The sequence below is a fragment of the Tupaia chinensis genome, unplaced genomic scaffold, assembly GCF_000334495.1.
Source record: "Tupaia chinensis unplaced genomic scaffold, TupChi_1.0 Scaffold000377_2, whole genome shotgun sequence".
Taxonomy (NCBI): Eukaryota; Metazoa; Chordata; class Mammalia; order Scandentia; family Tupaiidae; genus Tupaia; species Tupaia belangeri.
The window spans coordinates 3,527,068-3,533,306 of NW_006159876.1; positions in this window are offsets into that span (position 1 = coordinate 3,527,068).

Here is a 6,239-nt window from a genome sequence, read left to right on the forward strand (position 1 = left end):
ATCCAGCATGTTCTATTTTCCAAGAATAACAGTAGAGATTTCTCTTCACCAAAATTCAGGAAGAAATGATTTCAAAAACATCCATATTTCCCAACTTGAGATAAGAATAAAAAGATTTTAACAAATGATTTTTGCCTTTAAGTTTACTAACTGATATTTGAGTTTACTAAACTCAAATAGCTTCTGTGTATCTGTCTCTATATACAAAAACTCCAGGAATTGTGTTTGTATTTTAAAAACTATGTAGGCATGTATCTCTGTGCCTTCTTTTTTTCTACAACACTGTTGACTCTATTTTTTTTTTTTTTTGAGAGAGAGATATTTGCTATAGGGTGTGTGCCCTCACCAGAGAGACAGAAGGAGAGAAATCACCCCTCGGGGGGATGGCCATGCCGCAATCCCTTCCCCTCTCAAGAATTTGGGCACACACACACATGCGCGGCATGAGTTTTAAGCCACTGGGTCTGGAACTCGAACCACAGTTGAATACGTGGGAGTCCAGTGACGAAACCGTTATGCATCTGCTCGTCCCACCATGGGTCGATCTTAAAACAGAGCAACCAAGACTTTCTTGGTTCCTCTGCCTGCCTTTTCTTTCTTTCCTTTTTTTTTTTTTAAGAATTACTTTATGTTATTTATTATTATTATTTGTTTAATTTGACCAGAGAGAGATAGGGAAAAGAGAAAGAGTGACAAAGCAAGCTGCCAGATCTGGGATGTGAACTGCTGTCAGCCATGTGGGAGTCCAGCGCCCTAACTACCGCACCACCTGCTGGCCCTTGCCTGTTATTTTCTTGTTTTTTTCTTCTCCTTTTCACTCCTTACCCTATTTTTCCTATCTTCCTTCTATTTTTTTCCCTTAACTTTAAAGTGCAAATTTATTTTAGATCATTTATTTTGGAAGTGATACAAAGGAAAGGGCACAGGAGGCTTCAGATCAGACAGAATGGAGTTCAGGTTCTGGTTCTTCACTTGCAAGCACTATGGATCTTGTGCACATTATCAACCCCTCTGTATCTCAGTTGCCTCATCTGTCAAGTGGGGAAATGAGATCTACCACGAGAGAGCCAACAGAGAGTAAGTATCCAAAAAACACTGATTCATCTCCTTGTTAATTTTTTAAAAGAATTATTTATTTACTTTTATTTATTTTTAAATTTTGCTATAGGGCAAAGAGACAAAGAGAGAGAGAGAGAGCAGGAAAGCGAGAAAGCAAACCACCAGGTCCAGGACTTGAATTGAATAGTTTTTGGTCTTAATTTTGAAAGGAATGAATGAAATCTTTTCTATTTTTTTTTAAAGGTTCATATTTAACAGACTTAAATTTATTCTCTTCCATTATTAGTGTTTTTTTCTGATGGAAAACCAATGATTTCCCAAACATCGGTGTTGCCCAAATTATGCTCTGCAGAATGCCAGTATCTTATTGGACATAATGTAAGTTTGGAAAAACTGCAGACAGTATCTTCTCATAGGTTCATGATGCACACTAGCCTATTCAGGGCAACTCTTCCAGCAATTTCCATGAGCAATTTTGTTTAACTCAGTGTCTCCCGTCATTAGTGAACCATGCCCATTTTTCTTGTAACAGCTATTACCCTCTTCCACGATATCTAAGCAACTCCCTTTGGAAAATGCTAATCTAGAGAGACAGATGTTGTGTTTGCCTGTTTTTCGTGGACAGAAATACCTGAGCCTGGGTGATTTAAAAAAAAATTTTTTTTTAATTTGCCAGAGAGTGGGACCAGCAGATAGTGTAATGATTACATCGCTGGATTCCCATGCAATCAACTGTGTTCAAGTCCCAGAACCAGTGGCTTAAAACTCATGCCAAGCGTGTGTGCGTACATGCCCAAAATCCCAAGAGGAGAATGGAGAAGGAATTGTGGCATGGTCATCCCTCCTAAGGGATGATTGCTCACTTTCTGTCTGTCTCTCTGGCAAGTGCATGTACCCTATAGCAAAAATCTCTCTTAAAAATAAATAAATAAATTTGCCAGAGGGTGTGAGCACTCTCCATAGAGACAGAAAGCAAAAAAGCACCTCTCTTCCAATAAGGAGTGGTCTCGCCATAATCCCTTCTCTTCCACCTCTATTTCCTGTGGGATTTTGGGTACACATGCACATGTGCCTGGCATGTTTTTCAAACCATCAGGTCCAGACTTGAATCTTGTAGTTGGCCACATAAGGTTGTTTGCCTTAAACACACGAGGCCATTGACCTTGCAGTTAGACTGGCCCAAGCCTGGGTGATTTTATAGAGAAATAAAGAGGTTTGCTTATAAATGCACAGCTCTGGTGCCTGGAAAGCCTAAAGGCCCAGGCCTATAGCATGGCCGATAGAAGCACAGAGGAGGACAGGTGCACGCACAAGGAAAGAATAACTTGTTCTTGCTTTCTTATAACAACCAGCATTCACTAACCTCTCCTCACAAGATCTAGAACTCACTGGGTCTCAAGAGACACCTTAAATCTATTCATGGGAGTATTTGTTTCCATGACACAATCACCATGAACCAACCACTATCCACTAGGCCTTACCACCTCCCTACATCAAATTCCAAAATGTGAAACTTTGGGAGACAAATCATGATCCAAACCATGACAGATGGAATTCTATATACTTCAAGCAATTTCCATAAATATGACTTCTTTCAACAGACAGATAAGAACTAAATAGCATCCAATTTTTTTTTTTGAGAGGTTTTTTCTATAGAGCGCGTGTGCTTGCCAGAAAGACAGAGAGAGACAGAGAGACAGAAAGCGAGAAATCACCCCCTGAGGGGATGGCTAGGCTGAAATCCCTTCTCCTCCATTCTCCTCTCGCGATCTTGGGCACGCACGCACACGCGCCCAGCATGAGTTTAAGCCACTGGGTCTGGGACTCAAACCACGGTCGACTACGTGAGGGTCCAGCGACATAGCCATTACAACAACTGCTGGTCCCAGCATCCAATTTTTTAAAAAGTGTGTGTGTATACATACATACACACACACACACACACACACATATGTTTTGCTACAGGGTGCTTCTGCTCACCAAAGAGAGACAGAGAGAGAGAAAGAGGTAAAGTGAGCAGTCACCTTCCAAAAGGTAATGGTCATTCCTCAATCCTTTCTCCTCCATTTTCCTCTCAGAATTTTGGGCCTGCATGCACACATGCCTGACATGATTCATGCTGCTGAGTTCAGGACTAGAACCACGAAGTTGACCATATGGGATCCAGCTGCCTTACCTCCATACCATCTGTTGGCCCAATCAAAGTATATGATTAAAATATATATATTCGGCTTTAATTATTATTATTACTATTTTTAAATTTGCTATAGGGCATGTGCACTCGAGAGAGAGAGAGAAAGTGAGAAGGAAGCCACCAAGTCTAGGACTTGAACCATGGTCAGCCATGTGGGAGTCCAGTGCCTTAACCACCATGCCACCTGCTGGCAACTAAAAGTATATTCTTTAAGTATAGCCTTTAGCATAAGCCTAATGAATTTCAATGTGGTGCTTTGAATTGCCTTTTTGTTTGTTTGCTTTTTTTTAATTACCTAAGTGTGTGTATACAGAAAGAGAGAGAGAGAGAAAGTACCATCAATGGAGTGTAGTCATGCTGCAATCTTTTCTCCTCCATTTTTCCATCCCATCAACATCTGGGGCACACATAAACATGTGCCTAGCATATCTTGTTTTTGTTTTTAGAGGTTTTTGCCACAGGGCACATGTGCTCACTGGTGAGAGAAAGATAGAGACAGTGAGAGGGAAAGTGAGAAATCAACCCGCAAGGGGGATGGCCATGCCACAGTCTCTTCTCCTTTTGGGATCTTGGTCACACACACACACACACACACACACACCCACGTGCTTAGCGTGATTTCAAGCCGCTTGGTCCAGGACTCAAACTGTGGTCAGCTATGTGGGAGTCCAGTGACGTAATCACCATACTACCTGCTGGTGTGGCTCCGTGCCTGGCATGTTTTTTAAGTCACCAGGTTCAGGATTCAAACAGAGGTCAGGCATATGAGATCCAGCTCTGTATGCATTGTGCTTAACCGCTGTACCACAGGGACAGACTTAGATTATCTTAGTTTTGATTGATTTACTCTATTTTATAAAATGTGATGATTAATTAAAGGACACTAGCCAAGAGCATCCACCAGATACTGAACAAAAAGACCAATCACACGAGCACTTCTTTTAAATCTCGATTTTCTTCTCACTAATGGGGGAGATGAGAGACACAGGACTGCTGTGAGCACTGAATGGGTTACCCATGTGAAAGTGCAGTCTACAGTAGAGTAACCTGGACTGGCTAAAAAAGAATGCCTCCGGGATACTATTGATGATAGGAGTAGAAGTGAAGGAGAGACATTTAATGATTCCAAACAGAAATAATCATAGCTGCTCAATTGCACAGGAGAGCTACTTGAGCTCAGAATCAACCAAGGTATGATTTTTCTTTCCAAACGAATTTTGAGAATACACAAAGGACTCAGACTAGATGAACCAGGCCTGGAGATCTGAGCAAGTTGAAGTAAGGAAAGCAAACACACTGCCACCTTCCTCATAGGCTTGTCATGCGAGCACAGCAAACACAAAATAGATCTTATCTGCTATTATTATTACTTCTAGAGAGGAGTAAAGTCAGCATGGTTTGAGAAAGATTTTTTTTTAGAAAAAGAATGATTTCATTTTATTTATTATTTTTTTTTTAATTTGCTATAGGGCACATTCACTCACCAGAGAGAGAGAGAGAGAGAGTAAGAAAGCAAGTCACCAGGTCCAGATGGGACAGTCGGCCAAGTGGGAGTCCAGCATCCACCATGCCAGCTGTTGGCCCCAAGAAAGATACAAGTATATGATGAAAGGCATAAATGTTCACTTCTATAACAAAAAACAGGTAAAATCACTCTCAAAACTATCAGAAGGAAAATAATCCAAACAAAACACAGAGAATTTTCTGATTTTTAAAAAGAGGTATACCAAGGAAGCATAAACATGGAAAACAAAAGATGACAGACATAAACCTACACATAATGGAACCAACAGTTGGCGTAATGGCTGTCGCTGGACTCCCATGTAGTCAACCGTGGTTCAAGTCCCAGACCCGGTGGCTTAGACTTACACCGGGGATGTGTGCGTGCATGCCCAAGATCCCTAGAGGAGCCTGGAGAAGAAGAGATTGCAGCATGGCCATCCTCCCGGTGGGTGGTTTCTCACTTTCTGTCTTTCTGTGTCTTCTCTGTCTTCCTGATGAGCACACAAGCCCTATCGCAAAAACCTCTCAAAAAAAAAAAAAACCCTACACATAAAAATTAAAATAATAAATATGAATGAAATAGTTTAAGTTACTGAAAGAAAAATACTTAAATTGGTATAAATAAATAAATAAAAATAAAATGGAATTAAGACTACAAGAATTGGGGCCAGCAGGTGTTGTAGTGGTTAAGGGCCCCGGACTCCCACATGGCCAACTGCGATTCTGGTCCCAGACTTAGTGGCTTGCTTTCTCACTTCCTCTCTCTTGCTTGCTCTCACTCTGTCCCTCTCTAGTCAAATTAAAAAGAGAAAGATAGAAAGAAAGATAGGAAGTTAAATTAAAAACATAGTAATTCTTTGAAAAAAAAAAAAAGACTACAAGAACCATATCTTAAACCAGAAATCATTAAAATCCAATGTCAAGTGTTGGGGCTGGCTTGTGACTGGTGGGTGGGGTGGCTAGGTCCCACATGACCAATGCATGGTTCCAGTCCTGGCTCCAGGGGCTTGGAAAACATGATGAGCACATATGCCTGTGTGCCTAAGATCCCCAAAGGAGGGAGAAATAGAGAAGAAGGTATTGTGACCATCCTTCATGGTGTGTGTGTGTGTGTGTGTGTGTGTGTGTGTGTGTGTGTGCTTTCTTTCTTCCTTTCTCTCATATTTTTCTCCAGTGAGTGTACATATCCTCTGGCAAAACTCAAGGGAAAACAAAACAAAACAATGTTGTTTACAGTGAGGGGAAACACGTCTTTTTTGTTGATAGGAATATAAATTGGTATAACATTTCTGGAAAGCAGTTGGGTGGTTGTGTCAAAAATGTAAAATGTGCACACTATGTATTAAGCTAGCCCACTTCTAGAAATTATCCTGAGGAGAAAACTGCACAAAAGCCAAGCACAGGATGTTTATCACTGTGTAGTTTATGGTATCAACATTGCGAAAATATGATCATGAGAAACCTTTCTTTCATGCAACCCATA